The sequence below is a fragment of the Tamandua tetradactyla genome, chromosome 1 (assembly GCF_023851605.1).
Source record: "Tamandua tetradactyla isolate mTamTet1 chromosome 1, mTamTet1.pri, whole genome shotgun sequence".
Taxonomy (NCBI): domain Eukaryota; kingdom Metazoa; phylum Chordata; class Mammalia; order Pilosa; family Myrmecophagidae; genus Tamandua; species Tamandua tetradactyla.
Genome location: NC_135327.1, coordinates 41,267,208 through 41,289,623, shown reverse-complemented (window position 1 = coordinate 41,289,623; position 22,416 = coordinate 41,267,208). Strand labels below are relative to the sequence as shown.

Genomic DNA, 22,416 nt, shown 5'->3' with positions numbered 1-22,416 from the left:
AGGCAAAAGCAGAGTGTTAATGGGACAGTGATAGCTTGAAAAACAAAACAAAGCAAAACAAAACAACTTGGAAAACAAGTCAAGGGTGTATTGGTCTCTAGCTAGCTCCTTAAAATACATCACATGATGCTCTTTACTTCTTAAATAAACATCTTATTCATCTTATCTTCTCTTCTTGACGATTGCTTCAGTTTCCCCACGCACTGACTGCTCTTCTGGTAACGAAATAAGAAGAAAAGCAAAATATTAACTGTAGGCTCAATTTCGCAAGAGCAGTGGGGAGTCTGGGGGAGGGGCGGAGTCTTTACAGCCTCCCCCAGTTGTACACGCCCACCCGGCTGACCACATTACAGACAGCGGCTCTAAGGTGTGATGAAGACATGCTCTCTGAGGAGAGATCAGATTAGATGGCGGCTCTTTTTTTTTTTTGCCTAAGGTGGCAAGGACATCCTCTTTTGCTCTTGAGCCAAGAAAACCATAAATGGGTACCACTTGTCCTGCCTTGGGAGGAGTGATCCCGAAGGCTTCTGGGGTCCCAGGAGTGCCCCTTGATGGCTCCTTCATCCTGGTGTTTGTCTTCCCGAGTTTTTCCAGCCCGTCAGGTAGTAAGGGGAAGGAGAGAAGGGGAAAGGTGAGACAGAGAGATGAGCTTGCCCGGGCCTGCTCTTTTCCACCACTTGTTCTGAGTGTCAGCTCAGAATGAGGGTTTATTTTAGGAGACACCAGGGATGAAATCTTTTATCTTGACGTTGTACAGCACTAATTCAGATTGTTCCACTACAAAAGACAGTAAGACTTCACGACGTGCCTGCATCTTTATAATTTCTGCCATGAAAACATTCACTGGAAGGAAACTTGGCTCTCAAAGGGGGTGGTAATGTAACAGGAGGAGCACTGGACAGTGAGTCTGGACACAGGGGCTTTTGCTCCACTTCTACTACTAACCCTCTGTGTGTTCTCTTGTATTCTCAGTCTTCTCATCTGTAAAATGTGAGCATTTAAATTATCTTTCAATTTGTAGCACTAAATTTCTTTCATTCCATCTTAATTCTAAACTGTTAGCCTCCTAGATGTTGGAACTGTGTTTCCTTCCAAAGCTCATTTACAGCCAGACCAATACAGTTTTGTTTCTGAGCATGCCTTGAATCATTATTCATTTTTATTTCATGAGAATTACTCTTGTAAATATGATTTTCTGCTGGTTTCCCAGAGTCATTGAGATTGTATAGCTCAATGAATTTCTTCCGCATGTCATAAATTTTGCTCATAGCATAAGCCAGTGTTTTTCTGGGTTTGGTCTTTGGGCCCACAGCATCAGCATCCTCTGGCATTGCTGGCACCCCCAGTGAGCTTGTTAGAAATGCAAAGGCATGCACCCCTCCCCAACTTACTGAATCAGAACCTCCGGGAATGGGGCTTGGGAAATGCTGTTCTACCTGGTCCTCTTACTGCAGGTGCATCTAAGCACCTGCATTACTGTAAGCCAAGGCAGTGAGCAGCTGCTGTGATCTTGCCTTCCGCACGTGGACAAACCTTCAAGCTTGTGGTTTGTTCCTCGAGTGACTCCTTCATACAGACCTTGTGGGCTGTATTTGAAATACCAAGATAGAGACCCTTCTGTGTCAGTGAAGCAACTATGCCTCATCCAGAGCCCAGCAATGCCGAGAGGGAGCAGACTTTCTTAGGATAGAAAGGGGGTTGGATTTCCCTGAATGATAGCATTTAGGGAACCAAACAGGAGCCTGACCAGGCAGTGCCACAGAAAATAGGATGCTGTGCAGTCGGGGCCCTATCCCATTGCAGTGCCCTCCCTCCCTCCCCAGTCCCATGCTGGGCACCCCAGGGAGTCCCCCAGGAGTGGGGTCTTTTCCACCTTCAGGGAGAGCTCCAGATGCAGAACAGTGTCTTGAGGTTGTTGGACAACCTGAAAGCACGGTGAAGGGTGAATGCTCTCCATGGTAGCTCTACCATTTCTGTTACATCTAACTTATTCTGATTTTTGGGTCCTGGATGTTGACTCCCAGCCCTGTGATGGCTGCCAGTCACCCAGCATTCTGCCCACATGCCTGGAGGGTGGTGCCTGTAGCATAACTTCAGGGAGTTGCTCCTAGGGAGCCTGCCCTGAGCTCAGAGGGGGTCCAGTGATTCTTGTGATTGGTTATTTATGGAAGAGTTAACCACAGCACCGTGAAACAGTACGCATATTTCAGTAACACTGTTGTGCAAGCCCACATACACACACACACGCACACTTCATTATCAGCATCCCCAGTACAGGGTCAGGTGAAGTATTTGCTTCTGTTTATCTAGCTTTAGCTGGCCAGTGCCTAGAATATGGAGTGACAGTGTTGAAGCTGTTTTCTCTGTATAAATGTGTTCACTCTGAGCTAAATGCTGTGAAACAGATAATGCACCTACCTCTTTGACTACTTGCTATTCAAGGAGTCCTTGACACATTTCTTATATCCTCTATAGTGCTTTAAACTGTGCCATTGCCCCTGCCAGGGCCATTTGATAGAATTGCAAAGCTCTGCCCTACGTAAGGACAGCCAGCTTTGGCTTCAGTGGAGCTGAGACTTGGACTGAGCTGCAGAACTCAGACTGAGAGCTGCCTTTTACAAAATTGCGTGAAAGTGCTATCCATTCATCTGTGTATCGTCCCAGAGGGTGGTACTCTAATTTGTTCTCTCAAATTTGTACAGAGGTGCTATTATATGGACTAGCAGTGGCTCTGGATCCTGAAAGGTGTAAGAGAAACATTTATTTTCACTTACGTGTTGTGCCCTTATTTCCAAGTGTGGATGTTTTCCAAACTCATGGACTTATCTCCTAAATGAGGGCCCCTTTCTGTTTGGACTCCCAGGTTTAGTGTCTGAGTATCGCAGACTCTAATTCTTTCATCATACCCGCCCCCCAAAAGCCAGCCTCTCTGATTTCTTCCTTCACCCGGTCTCTCCCAGCTGTCCCTCATCCTCCCTCTCATCCCCTCTGTCCTCAGGCCCAGGTTCTTGTCACCTTCCACCTTGAATAGAGCCGGAGTTATTTTGGGGCCCTGTGCCTTGGAGAAGCTGGCCGAGTTGCCGGGTCTGCTGCTTTGTTCCAGGTCTGATCTGAATCAACGTGGGTGTTGGAAGCATCATCTCACTGGTGTAAATTGAGTGCTAAAGTGACACCTAGTTTTCCCTATGTTGGGGCTCGGGAAACCACTTATTACTGTGACATGGGAAGGTCTTGTGTTTTTGAGGGTAATTTGTTGTTGAGTGGTGAATAATATGGGTTAAAACCACGAAATAGTTCCTGGGGAAGTGAGCAGCTTTGTGGTTGGGCATGCATGGGTCTCTGTTCCTCTGTCTTAGCCTGCAAGGGCTGCTAATACAAATACAATGTGGTGGGTCGGCATAACAGCAGGAATTTGTTGGTTCATGGTTCTGAGGCTAGAAGTGCAAGATCAGGCATTGGCAAGTCCATGCTTTCTCCCTGAGGACTGGTGTTCTGGTCTGCTGCCGTGCTTGGGGTTCCTTGGCTTGTGTTTCTGCCCCCCTTTACCTGGTAAGCTTGCTCACTCTCCTTGTGTCTGCTCTTCTGGGTTCTTCTCTTTATGAGGCCGCAGGTACTATGGATGAAGACACTCCCTTATTCTGTTGGGCCCCACCTTCACTAAAAATAACATGTGGAGGAGGTTTTATTTAGAAGGGGTTCACACCCACAGGAGTGCAGATTAAGATTATGAACAGGCCTTTGTAGAAGTAGGTAATTCAGTCTGTCACACCCTCCCAAGAGGGGGTCATCCAGCCTGTACTTCAGGGTATGCTTCTGTCCTCCAGAATGTCTTAGATAAGAAAAACAAACTTAAAATGAGCATCAAGGACATATAGAAAGGGCAACAGATGTGACAGAAGACCCGCAAGCAGACGAGAATGCACCTGTGGGAAGGGAGGGAGGGAGTATGCCTTGGGGATGGTAGCCTGTCTGATAGTTCAGTGTCTGCAGGTTCTAAACCTTGCTTTTATTTATTTTTTTAATAGTGTGAGCTGATAAGAGTTTCTCCTTTTTGAAACCTAGGCTGTTATCCCCCAAGGAATTGCCCAGGCCCCAGACACTTCCAAAACCTGTGATGAACTTCAAAAAGTAATATTCCTTATGGTATCTAGCAGTTACCCTGAAACGGTGATCATTAGAAATTATGGCAACACCATGAACCTTGGATCAGCTCAATCTTCAGCAACAGATAGGACAGTCATCACGACGTGCTCCGCTTCTGTTCGGATTCTTTAAAGTTTGAGTTTAGAGGCATTCCCAAGTTTTAGGAGCTGCGTGGGTTCATTGCTTTTCCTTTCCCCTCCTGCAGTGGTTTGGAGCTGTCTGTACCCCAGAAAAACATGTGCTTAAACTTAGTCCAGTCCTGTGGGTGTGGCCCATTGGAAGTAGGAACTATTGATGAGGTGACTTCAGTTAAATTGTGACCCACCTCCATCAGGATGGGTCTTAATCCTATGACTGGAGTCCTTTATAAGCACAATGAAATTCAGACAGGAAGAAAGCCACAGGACATAAGAAGCTAAAATTCACCGGTACAAGGAAGAGAACTGAGAGGCTATAGAGGCTGCCATGTGCATTGCCACATGACAGAGGAGCCCCGGGTCGAGGCTCACCAGCAGTTAGCCCCAGAACGCCAAGTCATGGGGGGAGAAAGCAGCACCGCAAGGATGCCTTGGTTTGGATGTTTTCCTGGCCTCAAAACTGTGAGCCATTCCATTCCCATTGTTGAAGCCATCCCTTTGCAAGGCATTTGCTAGAGCGGCCTGGGAAACTAAAATATCTCCCAGAGCAAAGTTCGAACTGCAGTAGAAGGAGATGGTGAGTGTTGAGGAAGTGTAGTGCCTGTTGCTGCTGCTGGGTGGACACAGGTCGGTGGTGAGTGATGTGGGAAGTGGTCCGGGGTCTGATTTGGGGTCTAGATTTGGTTAACCACCCACTCTGCACCTCCTCAGACTGAGTGGCCTGCATTTCAGCCGCATTGCTGTCTGTCAGTAATCCTGCAGAGGGATTTCCAGGAGAAGTACCTAGGAGAAGGGCTGATGTGGGTCCCTATAAAGTGGAGAAAATCTGTGTTCTCTCTGGCTCAGCATTTGTTCAGGTCACTCACGAGCTCCTTGGCTCAGATCTCTCCAGCTGAAAACTGGCCAAGCTGGAATTTGGGGGGCAAAGTTGGTTCCTCACATGTCCCCTGTGCAGTCCCTCGGTGTCTGGCTCTGCCCCATCAGTATGCACACAGTGTCATTTGAATGCAGGGTGAAAGCATCCTCTTGATGTGTGGCTGAATGCAGCTGGATGGAGAGGAGAACTGGGCAGAGTGGAGTGAGGGGCAACAGGCAGTTCCCACCAGGGGTTCTTTGCTTTGCCTTCTTCCCACCAAATTTGCCTCCCCAGGAGCTCTCCCAGCTGAGTCTCCACCTTGCTTCTGCCTGGGCCTGAGTCTTGTATTAGATGATTTTACTTCAAGAGTTTGAGCCGCTTTAACATTTTCCCACTGCCTTTTCTATTTACAACCCAGATGAGAAGTGACAAGGGTGGTTTCAGTACAGAGAATATGATTCATTTTGGGACTTTTTAAAACTTTTTTTTGAAGTACACACACACACACACATACATGCATAGAAAATGCATCTGTCAAAAGTATATAGCTCTGGAGGTTGCTCTTACGCAAGCTTCAGTTAGATTTTGCTACCTACCATAACTTGCGAAAACCCAGCCAAAACCATTCCAGCCAATTCTAAAGAACAGCCAGGGAAATATATAAGATTCTACAAAGGTTCCACACACTAGGATCATTTTCCGGAAACCCCCAACCTCCAGATGGGTCCCTGGACCAGATAAGTCCTGAAATGCAGAGGGGCCAGCCTCTCCAGAGGCTAATTCCATCCCCCATCCCATGTTATCGACAGCCCCTTCCAACATGAACAAGTTAGAATGGGCATAGCCCGAATACCCTTAAAAAGTGGGAGAAAGATCAAAGGTGATGGTGGAGTTATACAGGAAAGGTAGGGCTTAACAGATGAGTATGATTGCTGCATCATTATATTGATACGTCTTTTAGTTTCCAGTATCTTAGATCAGCTAGATGTAAAAACCTAAAATTGTGAAGTTATAACCCATATCAAACTGAAATCTGTTCTACAACTAATTCCTGCAGTGTGCTTTGAAATTTACTGCTTTTTCGTATATATGTTATTTTTCACAAGAAAGAAGAAAACGTTGATTGTGATAATAAGAAAAATTCCTTCTAGCCTCCAGTGTTCTGGAACAGCTAGAAGGAAAAATCTGAGATGATGGTAGGGTAGTGCTTGACAAACTCTGGGATCTATTCTGTAACTGCTTGTTGAAGAGTGCTTTGAAAATTATTGCTTTTTTCTTTGTTTTGTATATATGGTATGTTATACATTAAAATTTTAAAAAAATGTATAGCTTGATGAATACTGCAAACTCGCTGGCCAGCAGCCAGATCAAGGAAATAGCATGACCAGTACCACTGAGGGGGTTAAGTGATATTTTCCTGTGGCCCCTTTCCTCTAGGGTACCCACTATCCTGCCTTCAAATAGCATAGACGAGTGTTGCCTGTCTTTAGTACTTTATTTAAATGTAATCTTCTGTGCATGTACTGTTTAATATGCTAGTGACGTTTGCTGATGTTGTTGAGACTTGTATATTCTTCATTGTCATTGTCATTGTTGTTGAGTGTTTTTTGGGGAGAAATGATGGACATGGGGAAGTTTGCCAGTCTTTGTCTATTATGAGTCATGTCATTGCAGATATCCTGTACCTGTCTCTCCATGAGCATGTGTACACATTTCGGTCAGGGGCAGACCTCAGAGTGGAATTTCTGGGTCTGAGTGTGTGCCTGTGTTCAGCTTTGGTAGATTCTAGTAAACAGTTTTCCTAAGTGAAAGTACCTATTTACAGTATAACTTGGGCTTTTAAAGCAGAGGAGATAATCGGGTTTAGCTACCTAGTCACGCTTGTGGGAGGGAAAGCCCTTATTGGCGAACCCTGACCTAGAGACTCTGAACCCTCTGGGTCTAGAGGAGATGCCGTCGCTGCCTTGGGAGCCGGGGCCCCGTGGAATGCAAGGGAGAAGGCAGCCAAAGGCACAGGCCCTCTCCAGGCTGAAACAACGACAGGAACAGATATCGCCAGTACTATTGTCAATCCCCGTCTCCCTCTTCCTTTCATCCTTCTCCGTCTTCCTTTTCATGCTCCTCTCCCTCCTCCTCTTCCTCCCCTTTCTTCTTTTCCTCCTGTTCTGCATCACAGGTTTCCCTTTTACTGCCCTCAAAAGGGAGTTTTATTCACATTCTCAACTGTTATATGTCCCCCACATGGAGAGTTTAAGGTATAATTAGTTAAGATGAGGCCAAATTTAATTAGGGTGAATCCTAGCCCAAAATGACTGCTGTCCTTATAAGAATGGGGGAATTTGGACACACAGATACAGAGAGAAGACTCGGAGGCAAAAATTGGAATTGATGCTGCCTCAAGCCTAGGAATGCCAGGGAGTACCAAGGAATGCCAAGACATTCCAGTGAATGCCAAGGATCACCAGTACCTGCCAGATGCAAGGCAGGCTTCTCCCCTACAGGTGTTGGAAGCATGCACTGCTGAAGCTTGATTTCAGACCTTTGTCTTCCAGAACTGTGAGACAATAAATGTCTTTTGTTTTAAGCCACCTGGTTTGGAGTACTTTGTTACAGCAGCCCAGAGAAATGAAGGCACCCACCTATCACACAAACACCCCCACAGACCCACACATGCATATGCATACACACAAACCCACACTTGCACACACACACACCTGCCACGCACATGCATACCACATACTGCACACATATGCATGCACACACATGCATACTCACACATACATACACACACATGTACACATGTACAGACACGCACATGTGCATATGCGCACTACACTCGCACACCCACACACCACGACATACATGCACACACATGTACAACCCACCATACACGACCATGTGCGCATGCATGCCCCTCCATGTGGGAGCACCAGTTCTGGAAGTATTAATGCAGAGCAGGGAATCATAGCACAAAGAAAAGTGTTAATTATATGGGTGAAAGTGTGAGCACAATAACTAGAGCTCGTCAGAGAAATGCTTATTTAAAAAAAAAAAAGAGAGTGAGAGAACAAGGCTTTCCAAAACTGCCACGTCTGGTCTATTTTGGCACCACCTGAGGTTGGGCCCCGGCGGGCAGCCCCTCTCATGTGTGCATTTACCATGCAGGCGTCAAATGGGAGGGAGGGGCAGCCCCCGACACCTTCAGATAAAAATAACAGGGCGTGGGCTTTCTGAATCGCACCATACGTTTTTGGCCACCTGCTCGCCTGCTGTGCCTGGGAATCCCACTTCCTGCGTTCTCCCTGTGCATCCGTGGAGGTGTCCCCCTACAGTGGGGTAGCTGTGGCTGGAGGCGGCCAGGCTCCATGAATGAGGAGCTTCTCTGGGACCTTTGTCAGCACCCTAGAGGGCAAGTGTACCTGGGGCAGCTGACAGCCTCTTCTCTCCTTCATGCAATTGGTGTGGGAGGGGGTGCAGCAGAGAAGCCACAGCCAGCAGCCGATGTGCCCCTGGGCTGGGCGGGGACAGGCCAGGCTCTTCCTGTCCTTACAATACCTGTCTCCCAGCTTGCCATTCAGGGGTGCAGGGACATGACCCGGGGTCCCACGGCCCTACTAGAATGCAAAGACTTGGATGTCCAACTCCTCTGTGGTGCGGCCTCTGCTTCCTGGGGGAAATGCTCTGGAAGGAATGCAGCGACTTCTGCAGAGCCTGCTCTCAGCCTAGCCCAGCCCCAGGTTCCTGCTGCAGCCCTGGGGGACCCCTGTGGATCTCTCTCGAGGGTAGCTGTGCTTCCAGGAGGCGGTGAAGGTGTGAAGGGGAGCAGACCAGACAGACCAGGGGCCCTGCAGGCAGCCTCGGCCCTGGTTGGTGACATGGAACTTAAACTTGCATCCAGGGAAGACGTCATACCTGGCTGGAGTTTGACCATGCAAAGCAAAGCGTGTGACCGAGCCAGGTCTCCTCCAGTTGGCTTGGGGGGACTCTGTGTGTCCTCAATGACTGCAAAGCCTAGGGCTGGGACAGCCTGTCTCTTAAAGTTCTCAGCACACCCCTTGGATTATGGGGGTGCCATAGCCCCTAGTGCAGGGGAAGCCTGATTTGGTTCCACCTGGAATTTCCTCTGTTGGTTTCTTTCTATGTTTTCTCTTTGGTCACCCTCACCCCCACCCCAAGGCTCCAGTAAGCATAACTACTTTCACAATCCTGTGGAAATAATGGTCTCCAATGCCTCCTTCTATTATTTTTTTCCTTCTGTTGAATGTCTTGGAAGATTCTGTTGACCAAAAAAGCCATGGCGTTAAAGCATTGATCTGTTCACTTTCCCCCCAGAATCATCCAAGAACCATATGTGCCAGCCGGGGCTTTCCGTCATCATGCAGTAACTGACATTGCCACCTGAGTTTATGTGGTTTCAGCTGAAAACGGGCACAGACATCTCCGTTAGCCATCGTAGGCTCAGCTGGAGTGAGTCTGAATTTTTACTCTTTTGAAATAGCACACAGACCCCCAGTACCACCTTCCCCCCAGCTAGAGCCCCCTGAGTTCCGGAGTCACGCACCATGAGGGCTGACATTTGCAGCCCAGGCTGGCAGTTTAAAAGTTGACTCCGCCCCCCAGCAGTCTCCCAGTTCTGGGTTGCTGGGCGCTCTAGAAACAGTAGCACGCTGTCAGGGGCGGGCCAAAGGATGTGGCGCAGGCAGGCTCGGGGAACCAGGGTGGCACAAGTGCTGCCCACAGCAGCTCACCACCTCCCTTGCAAAGGGGTAAATGGATTAGGAGGCATAACCCTTCCGGACTGACCTCCGCCCTCGGTCAGCAGACTCGAGGGAGTATCCTAAGCAGGACGGGGCTGAGGATAAGCACTGTGTGTGGATGTGGGCTCTTCTGGGGTCCACGGGGAATTCTAGAATGTGCTGCCTCACAGCATTGATCCCATCTTGGGGCCCAGGTACCTCCGAGGCAGCCACTCACAGGCCATTGGGGCCCCTGGCGTGGGGCAGGGGTGTGACTTAATAACATGGTGGGTCCCGTTGGTGAAGGCGAGTCTTTCTCCAGAGAAGGGGGCAGCTTGGAGATGTTAGCGGCCAGTGCACACAGTGGCTGGGGACCTGGGTGGGCACCCCTAGGAGTACCACCCAACCTGTGGGTCCGGATGGCAAGAGGCCACCTTCTCTTCCAGCCCTGTGCCCATGTGCTAGGTGCCCTGGGCCACCAATGGGGGGTCATTTTACCGCAAAGTGGCTGCCTTTTTTCTCCCTGGTCATACCAGTTAGACAGGTCTGCGTGGCCATGCTGGGACCTCGCCATAGATTTGGGGAAAACAAAACAACTGGATCCAAGAAGAGCCTGTAAGTGGGCAAAGCTGAGTGTGGGAGATGTGGCTGGGAGGCAAGACAGGGCTTGGCGGGGGGAGCACCAGATATTTGGGGAAGCTTTCCTATTTAAGATCTTTTTTGTTGGTGTGTCTACCCAGCCGTGTCTTCCAGCTTGGTTCACCTGCTCTTTGGCACCAGGATCTGTACAGATGCCAGATGGGCCCACAAGCAGCATCAGAACCACTGCTGGGCCCACCACCACCTCGAGTCCCCCAGTACCTCCCAGCCCCCCACCGCCTCCGAGCACCCCGCCGCCTCCCAGCCATCCTCTTTCAGACACGGACCATTTTCTCAGTGTAGTCTGGCCCCCTTCAGGCCACCTCTTTTCTCCATTTCCTCATTCTTGAGGTGGGGCTGTTGATGGGAAAACCTCACCCAGTCTCGCTCTGGAGGGCCAGATTCTGAAAAGTGGAAAAGTACGTGTGAGTAGATGTACTGAAGGCGCCCTGGGTGGTTTTCCAGGGACTGCACTAATGAATAGAAGAGAATGATAATGAGTTCTAATGAGCTCTTGGTCCGTCTGTGTCAGTAGTGCTTGTGGGTAGATGGTGGAGTTGTCAGCTCTCTCCCTTGGCCAAAATGCTCCTTGTAGGCTGGAGATCCGGATTCTGGAGCTTTGGGCACACTTAGCTGTCATTGAGGGCGGCTGTGATGATAGTGACTCGGCAGCCTGGCAAGGGGGGTCATTTTACCGCAAAGTGGCTGCCTTTTGTCTCCCTGGCAAAAGGGTGCTGAGAAATGAATGTCATGGGCTCTGGAGGTGCTGAATAATAAGTGAACTTGATCCCCCCCCCCCCCCCCGAGTCAGCCAGGTCTGAATGGCTCCCTCTGATCGACCCATTGATACCTTCAAGGTCACTGGGCTGAGGCTTTGGAAAGAGTAATTGGCTGAAGCATATCTCTCTGCGCCTCCAAGCTATCAGATCCCCACCACAGACTCCCATTTCAACGAGGAGTTTTAGGGTTTGAGAATAATGACTCCAAGGATTTCCTGGAAAAGACGGAGGAGAGAGTGAGCAGTGGGATTATGAATGGACACTCTGGAGACCCAGATGGAGGGGGAAGATTAATTTGCAGCTAAATGGGAGCGGTGATGGCTTAATCTGGAGCCAGTCTGCACTGCTCCCACGGGAGTAAATAAAAACCCTGGCTTTTGTAGGTGTGTCAGCTTCGGTCATTCATTTATTCATTTGCTCATGCATTGAGTTGCACAGGTCTGGATGAGGTGTGGTGCGATTTGAGATGCCCCATATAGATTAGGGTTTGGAGGATTAGTGGTCTAGATTGGGGGAAGAAACAGTTCTTCACCCTTTTCTGCTGGGATCTCACCCTGGCCGGGTTCTCTGCCTATTCATCAGTTGCCCATTGCTTCTCTCAACTCATGGGGCAAGAATTCCCTCCCCACCCCTTGTTAAAGAATCATTTAAGAAAACGGCCAAATCCTGACTCTCATACAGATATGAAGTGAATACGTTAAAGAATTTTATTTAACTCATTATTGATGAGGAAACTGGTAAGACTTTCTAAACATTTCAAAAGAATAGCCAAGTAACAGATACATTTATAGATCGTGAATAGTGAAATGAATGTGCAAACGGAAGCAAAGCTGTCCTCCACCCACCACACGTGGGAGAGGAGAGAAGTCAGTTGAATCTTTACTGGACAGAATTCGCCTGTATGGATGATAATTGTTTTGTATTGTCATCAATTTACAGATTTGTAAAATAGCTAAGGGCAAGGAGAGGTTGGAATCAAATAACCTGGAGAAGTGTGCTGTGGATGATACACAGTTTTCTATTAAAGCCCATTTTCCCTGGACTCATTTAGTGAAGTCCAGGGTTTTAAGCATCATGCTCGCTCAGAAAGTGCCGTTCTCTCTCCTTCCTTATACGTAGCAACAATAATTTTTTTTGGGGGGGGAGGTGTTCTATGTCTATTTTTATGATATTAAAGCAAGGTTAACTACTTGAGTTATTTTGGAAGAGAATTACTGAATTTACCCTGTCCAATTTCTCAAGACCTATTTTGATGAGTAGAAAGTATGATTTATAGGATTTATATATATGATTTATAAGATTGCATATAAGAATGACACTGGAATAGTGTATCTATGAGCCAGAAATAAAATAGCTCAAACAGCATAGAAGGTTTCAAGGCACAGCTATTGTGGGGTGGAGAGTGGGAGAAAAGGACACATGTGGAAACATCTAGATAATTCCAGGACAGTTGCCTAAACGTAATTGGGAATTTCTTCATGCAGTTTTTTTAATCCCTAAAACTTTTAGTGTAATATAATTGAAGACCACACTTTTTTCACAGTTCGGAAGGACCTCAAATCCTAGATGCTTCTATCTTGTCCGTATTTTTGAAGTTTGTCCTGAAAAGTTGTATGGTTGTTACGGAAAGTGAAAGGGTTGGGAAATTCATTGGAGGATTTAACTTCAGAGCCTCTTCTAGTTTATTGCGAAAATGTTTCTTCTTGGCCTTTTGTGCAGCCTTTGACACTGCTGACCACCTCTCCTTCTTAAAGCTCATCCTTTCTTCCCTCACTCTTGGCAGCCCCTAGTTTTCATCTCTAGGAATATTCTCTGTGTCTTCCACTGGCCCTCTTTGGTCCCCTTTTCCTTTCCTCCTAGGAGGCAGCCCAGGCACTACCGTCCTTTCTCCTTGTCCGTTCCCCATGGGGACTGTGTCCTCATTCAGGGCATCAGTGCATTCTTACACTTCATGTTCAGGATGTCTAAAATATAAATAATCAGATTTCTTCTCCCTTTTTGCACTGATTCTCCCACCTGCTTACCAAACGCTGTCGAGCCTTTCTTGTCGATATCTCTCCTGGCTGACTTTTCCTTTTCACGCCATGGTCATGCTAGGACCCAGGCCCTACCTACTCTTTCTCCGCTGCGCTGTTGCAACACTTCTGCATTTAATGTAATGCCCCTTGGGTGGTACCCTGAGCCAGGCATGGGCTGCAAGAGTTCCAGTGGTGCGGGGCAACTGGGGAGAGAGACATCAGTTAGATACACACGATTAAGTATATAATCATAAGCTGTGATAAGTGCTACAGGAGTACATAACGAAGAACCCTGAATTAGTCTGTGGACTAGCCGAAACTACCCTGAGGAGGTGATCCCTGAGGAATGAATAGGCATTAAATACCCCGAGGTGTGGTCCAGGGGGAAGAGTTTACCAGGGGAGAAGCCCAGCATTTGCTGAAGCTGTGAGGTGGGAGGAGGCATGTTAGAGATCCAGGGTGAGAAGCCTGAGTGTGAAGGGAAGCCGGCGAGAGGGTGGAGCAGCATGGGCTTCACTGGGGTTGGGGGGAGGCAGGGCAGGCTCATGCTGAATTGCTCTCGGAATCCTCAAAGCCAGGGGGAGTCTTTGTAGGGTTTTAAGCAGGAAATGATATGAGCAGATGAGCCTTTGGAGAAGTTCCTTGGGACCGTTACATTATATCCAGAAGACAGGATAACCTGGGAAATCCTCCTGATCCAAAGCATAGGAAATTCTGGATAATATCATAGCTGAGCTGAATTTACAAGGGGCTGTAAACAAAGTGGAAGGTGAGCACCTGAGGGGCACACTGGTGCTGACTGTTTTATCTTCCCCGTGACATTCGCCCATCTCAGAGCATGAGATGCACTTCTGAGTGGCCGCACCAAGACAGGAGGCAATGACGAAGGGATGGGGGATGCTGGAACTGGACCTGAGACCCTGACACGGAGCAGGGGCCACTGACCAGTGAAAGGGGGTGCAGGTCGTAGAGTGACTCCCTCCAAAAGAAAATGCTAGAAAAACTTGTTTGCTTTGATCTGGGTTCTGGTTGGAGGTGGGTGGAAATCTTCCCCAAAGAATCCCTTAGACCTGTCCCAAGGTGGTTTTAAGGTTTTCTTTACACCACTTTCATGTCCCAAGAAATTCCATCCAAGAAATTAACACAACAGAGAGTCATACCCTGATGATTACCCTGGGACTCCCAGAAGCAGCATCACAACTTTCCTCTGGAGTTCTCAGTGGGATTAAACCCTAAAGACATACTAATAGTACTATAAAACATATATACAAGTTTGAATGCTTTAGACTGTGTAAAGCAAAGTTTTAGTATTATTGGTTTGGGCAGTTAATCAGAATGAAAATATCCTAATTCCTTGTGTTTTTAGAGAAGGAAGTAGATCTGTTGATTTAACTGTATTTTATTAAGTTAAATGTGCATGTTAAAATTTATGGGAAATGACAAAAATTTGAGTATATAATTTCCAACCCAATAAAGGAGAAAATTGGTATACAAAACTCAATCAACCCAAAGAAGAGAGAAAAGAATAAATAGAAGAACAGAAAATGCAGGATAAATAAAAATCACAAAATGAGTGGTAGAAGTAAATTCCAGTACATGAATATAATAAAAAAATGCGAATGGACTAAATTAATTAGAGATTATCAGATTGGATCTTTAAAAAGTCAAATTGCATATGTATGTTTATGAGAGATGCATCTGAAGGCACAGATGGTTGAAATTAAAAGGATGGAAAAGATGTAATAGGCAAAATACTAATCAGAAGATACAGGGCATAGTCATATTAACATCAATAAAGTAGATTGAAGGACAAATTATTATTTGAGATAAAGAGTCGATATTTAATAGTAAACACGTATTGAAGGTGAACATGATTGAAATGGGTTGTATAGACACATGTGTCCCACTGAGTAACACTACAAATATAAGTTCTTGCATGAGCTTCTACAAAGTTATGAATCTTGTACAAAGAGTGTATAAGTTGGGGAATAGGGGTAAAACTGCTGTTGTTTAGACTATGTTTAACAGGAAAACATGAATAGTACCACAGAAACACAGGGATAAAAATGGGGGAAGGGACAAGTGTTAAGGGGGGGTTTAGATTTTCTATTTGGTGAGGGTATGTTAATTGGTTTTCTTTCTCTTGGGAACAATGAAATTATCTAAAATTGAGAGTATTGATGGACTGTTGATTTTGGACATTGGACTGTTGACATGTACATTATACATGATGCCCAATGAATGTAGGTGGCTGAAGGAGACACTGACTGAAAAGTAGATTAGTGAATGATGGTGTATACATGTGATTATCGTGCTGCTACGAAAAGGAAAGAAGTTGTGAAGCATGCAACATTGTTAATAAACCGGTGGGACATTCGGTGAGGCAAAATAAGCCAGAAGCAAAATAGCAAAATTGTATGGTCTCGTTTAGAAAGTACTTATAAGAAAACAGGGGCCTGAATTGTAAGTTCACATTTAGTCCAGAGTGGTAGTTGTTATTTCTGGATTTTGAGAGGCTGTTTTATATATGTATAACCTGGTATTTAGAGGTAAGAATGAAGCCGATCAGGTCTGGATTAAGATATTCAAACACAAAGGTAAGCATGACATTGTCTATATTTCAGAACCTCATCTACTCTTTGAGACCAAAGGAAGAAAGTTTTATTTGGTCCAGAACCTAAATTTTCTGTAGCACATAATCTAACTCAACCTGTCTGGATAGATCATTTAAACAATCAGAACATGTGGAGCCCGGAATAAGAATGAGGGCCTTTTAATCCTGTATAGCTTAGTATAATGCCTGGATATATCCTAGAATATATTAAGCAGATAATCAAAAAGTTTTGGCAAAGTCCCTTGAGGGATGGGAGAGAAAATATGGAACTATTAACATTACTACCGGGAAACCCCTCGTGCTATGTGAAACCTTAAAGATGCCCAGATCAGTAGGCCAAGCCTTGATCTTGAGGCTTGCTCTTGTGAAGCTTATGTATGTATGTAGTAGAGAAGCTAAGCCCAAAAGTCACCTCTGGAGGACACTTTTGTAGCTCAGATGTGGCCTCTCTCTCTAAGCCCTACTCTGCAAATGAAACCATTGCCCTCTCCCCTACGTGGGACATAACATCCAGGGATGAAAGTTTTCCTGGTGATGTGGGAGAGGACTCCCAAGGATGAGCCTGACCCTGACACTGTGGGATCAACAATGCCATCCTGACAAAAAAGGGGAAAAGAAGTGTAACAAAGTATCAGTGGTTGAGAGAGTTTAAATAGTGTCGACAGGCTACTCTGGACTTCACTCTAGGCAAGTTTCAATTAGACATTGCTACCTATCATAACTTCCCAAACCCCATTCCTTCCAATCCTAAAGAACACCTAGGGCATTATTATAAGATTCTACAAAGGTTCCATGCACTAGGGTAACTCTCCAAAACCTACAACCTCCAAGTGGGTCTCTGGACCAGATAAGCCCTGAAATGCAGAGGGGCCGCCTTCTCCGGAATATCAACTAGTTCCATCCCCCATCCCATATTATTGATAACCCCTCCCAACGTGAGAAAGTTAGAATGAGCGTAGCCCGAAAACCCCTAAAGGGTGGGAGGACGATTATGGTGGAGTTATACAGAGAAGGTAGGAGTTAACAGGCCTGAGAAGGAGGATCTAGGACAAAAGTGACTCTTTGCCAATATATTAGGAAATTAAGATGAAACTGACATTTTTCTAGAAGGGTACAATTTAACATGACCAAAGAAGAAGCTAAAAACTTGAAGACATGTAGAATAGTAAAAATTTTAATCAGTAGTTTAAAATACATTTATTTAAATTCATGTATAATATCTCATGAAAAAAAATGAACAGACCAAAAAAGAAAAAAGAAAAGTGAGATTCAGGAAAAACATTAAAAAAGTTCAAGCTCTAGGAATACTAGGGAGATAAAGATTATCTTTAAAAAACCCTAAAATAATAAATATACTAATTACTTATGAAACATTAAAAACATTTTGTTTAAAATCAGAAGTGATCCAGAATGCTTGTTATCATCCCTTGTAATCAGTATTTTACCTGAGGTTATAGCCAATGTAATAAGTAAAAAAGAAGGAAAGAAGAAAGCAAGAAATAACATTATTTACAAATAATTTGATTTTCTACATTAAAAAACAGAATGGACAAGCATATTAGTAGAATTGATGAGAAAATTATTCTGAATTGTTGGTAGCAGATTTATATTTAAAAATCAATTCCATTCTCTACACTAGTCATATATAAATAGAAAAAAAATATGCCACTTAGGAAGGCAGGCTGGTCACTGCTCAGTTGTGTTTCTCTTGGAACCCTTCCCTGATCTGTGTAGAAACCCTTCCTTCCTCGTCTTAATGCCCAGCCTCTTACTCCTTCTCACCAAAGTTCTTCTTCAGGTGTTTTGCTTAACAGTTTTCTGAATTTAAAAAAAGAAGAAAAAGAAAAATTCAAGGCCAATTTCCACAATGTCTTCAGCTCTTTGTAGTCACCTATGACTTTCCCAGAACCCTCTTTAGGAGAAGAGGGTGCAATTGTCGAGGAAATGATTTTGCTGAGAAACAAATCAGGCTCATAGCCACTGAAATTTTCATTCCTAGATGCAGAGGATGGCCCCCAGTTCTGTCCAGTGTGGTGGCCTCTGGCTCCACGTGGCCATTGAGGGCTTGAAGTGTGGAATTGAGATGTGAAGTAAGCGTAACACACCCATGGAAATTTAGAAGACTTAGTACAAAGGCATGGAAATCTCATTAGTAATTTTTATATTAATTCCATATTGCAATATCTTGGATGTATAAGATATATTATTAAAATTAAGTTCACTTAAAAAAAACTTTGATTAGAAAATTTGAAGTGATGCATGTGGCTTTTGTAGCTCACATTATATTTCTGTGGGACAGCACTGTGCTAAGTCCTCAAATTCTTTATTGTGTGGTTTGGGGGAAGGGCTTCATTTTCTCTCAGTTTGAGTTTTCTCCTTTGTAAAATAGGGATGTTACGTGTCTCATGTACCTTGGGTGGCTGAGATGACTAGTGGGAAACCCAATTTCCCCAGACTAGTCCTTCATAAGTGGTAAAGTGGTGTGCCTTTGCTGGATGTTTTTTGTTTCTTCTTTGCCAGTCCATTTTTGTCTGGAGCACTACACATTCCCAGAAGGAGAAAAAAGAAGGCTTGGAGGAGACTGATTCCACGATTGGGGTCTTACCTATTTATCCAAGCCAGGAATCAGCACCAATCTCTAAGCAGAGTTTGTCTTTCTCATGGACCTCTACACTCAGAGAGAAATTTGAGTTCCTGACATCCCTTTTTCTTACCACGGGGTAATTAATGCAGGGCAGTAAAAATGACTGTACAAGCTGAAACCATGCAAAACAATCTTAATAGTCAGTGGGAAAAATTACGAGCATTCTGTGAACTTTAAAACTGTTGTCAAATCATTAAAAGCTCTCTTACTATTGTTTATAAATGTTTAGGAAAGCGAAAAAAAATAGTAAAACTAATATTTAGTGTGCTATCATGCAAATCATTGGATATATGGAAAGTTACAGTGTTTTGCTTCTTTGGAAAAAACCTATCAAGCGTAGTTTGGTCTTTCCTAATCCTTGGAGAATTGCTGCACTCCTTTCAAAGTTTGGGTCAGCTTCCAATATTTCATCCTTTATGTTTTTAATGCCATAAAATATCTCCAAATATTCCTTTAATGTGAAGTTTTGCTGATGTTACTTCCTCTGGGGCATCTTCATCTTTTTTTTGTCACAGCTGCCTTCCTTATTTATGTCCAGGAGCTGGCCTTTAGGAAGTTCCTCTGGCTGCAGATCAACAGACTTTTGAGTGGCAGCAGTGTCAAGCATTCCAATGGTCAGCTTCTTTGTTCCATAATGCCATTAAACTCCATAAAACTCCATTTAACTCTAGTCAAATGCCATTTCCAGCATTATCACTTCTGATTTCTTTTCTGCATTTTCATCTTTGTTGGCCTAGTCTCCCTTTCGATGATCCGTTTTTGTGAAGTGTCCTGTGGGGCTATAACAGAGAGACCAGAAGGCAGCACAAATGCATGCTTCGCTGTCTGCTGGTGGACTGAATGACAGATGCCTGGTGACAACCCTTGAGAAGTTTGCTGCATTGGCCACTGTTATTTACATGGTGGGTATGGATGGAGGAGCTGGCAGCATGGTGTGTCCTTATAGCATTTACTCGCAGTTGATATCCCTGAGTAACTGAAAGGCGAGCCGTGTCGTTGGGCCAGTGGTGTTATTGAACTAAAAAGTGGCACTGAAATGTAGGCCTGTCAGAGTTATGCAAAGTAAGGACTGCCTGTCCTTGGCATGCTTGGAAAGTTGTTCCTTGGAGGAGAGATACACACCTCCCCTTGGGTCCCTGACTCTTGTCTTATCTCGTGTTTGATCGGAAAGGCCACCTTCCCCATTTATGTTATCTTGTGTGCAGGGGAGGGGCCCATTTGTTAAATCACTGGACAACCACAGGTTCAGTGTCCTTTCTGCTGGGCACAGTGCTAGGCTCCAGCACTAGCACTCCTGGCCGAAAGTGCCTTAAATTGCTCTCATTTTTGGTTTTGGGCAGTTAACTTTCCAGCGTATTTTCCAAACCACTGGTTCTGCCATGTGCATGAGGTTTTGAAGTTACTTGTGGCTTGCACAACTTTCCACTATCTTGATTGCTAGAACACACATGTTGTTGGGAGCATCAGATTCCGAGATTGGGATCCGGTCTGCACCTGGGTATGCCAAGTGGGTCAGTCCATTTTCTAAAGAGAACAATTAACTGATGGACACAGTCTCAACTTGCATAGTTGCTGGTTAATTATTCAAAGCATGTTTCATGAAACCCAGTGACATTTCTCAGCATCTTCTTTCTTCCATGTTTTTAATTGACCTGGGAGTTACGACCTCTCTGCTTGAAAGGGTCTTAGAGCATGTTTATAATCAGATGTCTTTGTCTGGAGAATTAATTCCACTAGAAGAGAGGTGGGGCCAGAAAGGAGAGGCTCGGATCCTAGAGCTTTTTCTAAAAGTTTTAAAATCCTTTTGAGAGTATTTGCCATTATATACATAAAGTTGTTTTTGCCAAATAATTTATTTGCTTGAGAAATCCAAAATGCTTTGTATAAAAGAGCTCTCTGGCTCCTGGTGTTGACGGGAATCATGTTTATTGAGGGTGGTACGACAGTGGCTCAGCAGGCAGAATTCTCACCTGCCATGCTGGAAATCCCGGGTTCAATTCTTGGTGCCTGTCCATGCCAAAAAAAAAAAATAAAACAAAACCAAAAACAAATGTTTTATTGAGCTAGGAGGGTGCTAGATGCTTTCACGGATCATTTGCAGTCTTCATGACAGCTGAATGGGATAGGAACCACTATCGGCATTTATATACTTAAGGAACCTGAGGCTCAGACAGAGAAATGAACGTGCCCAAGATCTTACGTCGGTTAAGTGGTAGAGGTGAATTTTTATTTTTTTAGTTTGTCTGATTCCAGAGTCCTTGCACTTTTGTGTAGATAAATGCACATTGGCCACCACTCCCCTTCCTGCTTTCATTACAGACATCACTTATTGATAACTGATTTGTTCTCCTGCCTTATGCCATGTTGCTGCCCATGAAGATTCTGCCTGGTGCTCTGGTGGGAAATCATCTCATCCCATAAATGAGAGGTGATGAGAACAAAGAGATTCTAGAGTTGCCTGGTCTGGGGAAGCTCTGGTACAGCTCCTGGTGGGCTTTTGAGAGGCCAGTGTGGCCACTCCCTGCTGTTGGCCCAGAGGTGCCCCTCCCACCTCTGGCCTTCTCCCTGTGCCCACTCTTTCTCTGTGCAGCCTAGAAAGAGAGAGCTGAAGCATTCCCTTTGGAATAAACCACCGACATGGTAGAAAAACAAGAACTCATGATTTTAAATCCTGTCTGTTTAGCTGGTATCTTGGTTTGGGTTTCCCCCAAAGCAGATTCTTAGACAAGAAATCGGATTCAAGGGGGCTATCCCAAGAAGTACAAGAGAGAGAATGAGGTAAATGAAAAAGAGCAGGAGGGAAAAGCCGGTAAAAGGTGCATCCATGAGCAGGTGCTGGTGTGAGCCCCTGAGGCTCACCCTTGTGGAACTGTCTGTGAGGCCGTGTGGGATACGCATCTCCCTTGTCCCGCAGGAGGGCAGAGCGAGGCCCCGCTGGTCGAGGTTGCTCCCATCCCTCCCGTCCCCCCAGAATTAAATCTGCCACGTTGCGTCTCCTGTTTTCCTTCTGTGCCGGTCACCCTCTCGGTGGTGGTAGGGAAAGCCCTCAGGCGGAGAAGCTGAGATGCGGGCATTGAGCTGGGAAGCGTCAGCAGGGAACTGGGGCAGGGCTGCCGGTGGACTCGCGGGGGAGGAAGGGGGCACCGGGCCGGCCTTCGACAGCACCCAGTGCAGCTGGTCTGCGCCAGGCGCTTTTCCCAGACGGTGGGGACAGAGTTCATCTTATCTCACTTTGCTCACTTTGAAAAAAATCACCCAGATCAGATTCTTTCTATTCTGAACACCTAATGCTGTGTGATGTATAGACCCCAAAGGCCTTTCTCCGTGGCCAGGCTGCATTCTTGGTGGTTGCAGACTTGCTGTGCAGGTTTGAAATTTATGGCGGTGGTTGATTCCATCAAAGAAAACACAGAGCGCTGTGTGTAGCTCCTAATAAATTCCTTGTTATCTTTTACAACCATCTTGGGCAGGCGTTGTTCTGCTCAGCACAGGGGACCACACCGGCCAAAGCGAATGCTACCCCAGACGCGCACGTGTTGAAGACTAAAGAGGTGGGGGGGCTTAAATAACCAGTTTTGAAGCGGAACCAGCAACTATGCAATGATGGAAGGGGCAGCTATGGGGCAGTTTGAACTCGGTGACCTTTACATGGGGGAGACTCTTAGCTTCGGGGGCGGGGAGGTCCCAGCAGTTCTGGGTAGCAAAGTCTTTGCAACCAAAGCTTGGAGCAAGAAGAGAAAGGAGTGCTAATAATATACTCGAGGTAATAGGTGCTAATTAACCCTGATGGCTGATTTTAATCATTGCCGTCATCTGTTGAAATCAGCCAACTTTGTTTCATACAGAGTGG

General features: G+C 45.6%; 1 protein-coding gene and 1 long non-coding RNA gene across 7 annotated transcripts in view; one reads left to right on the top strand and one right to left on the bottom strand.

Annotated features, from left to right (window-relative positions):
* SLC24A3 (solute carrier family 24 member 3) overlaps positions 1 to 22,416 on the top strand; it is a 540,914-nt gene that overhangs the window by 20,131 nt on the left and 498,367 nt on the right. The window lies entirely within an intron of this gene.
* Positions 33 to 22,416, bottom strand: part of LOC143684160 (uncharacterized) — a 34,052-nt gene continuing 11,668 nt past the window's right edge. Inside the window, exons 2-4 of the long non-coding RNA XR_013175882.1 lie at positions 11,362 to 11,505; positions 10,799 to 10,915; positions 33 to 215 (exon numbers count right to left, since the gene is read on the bottom strand). This is a non-coding gene — a long non-coding RNA (uncharacterized LOC143684160). The remainder of the gene's footprint in view (positions 216 to 10,798; positions 10,916 to 11,361; positions 11,506 to 22,416) is intronic.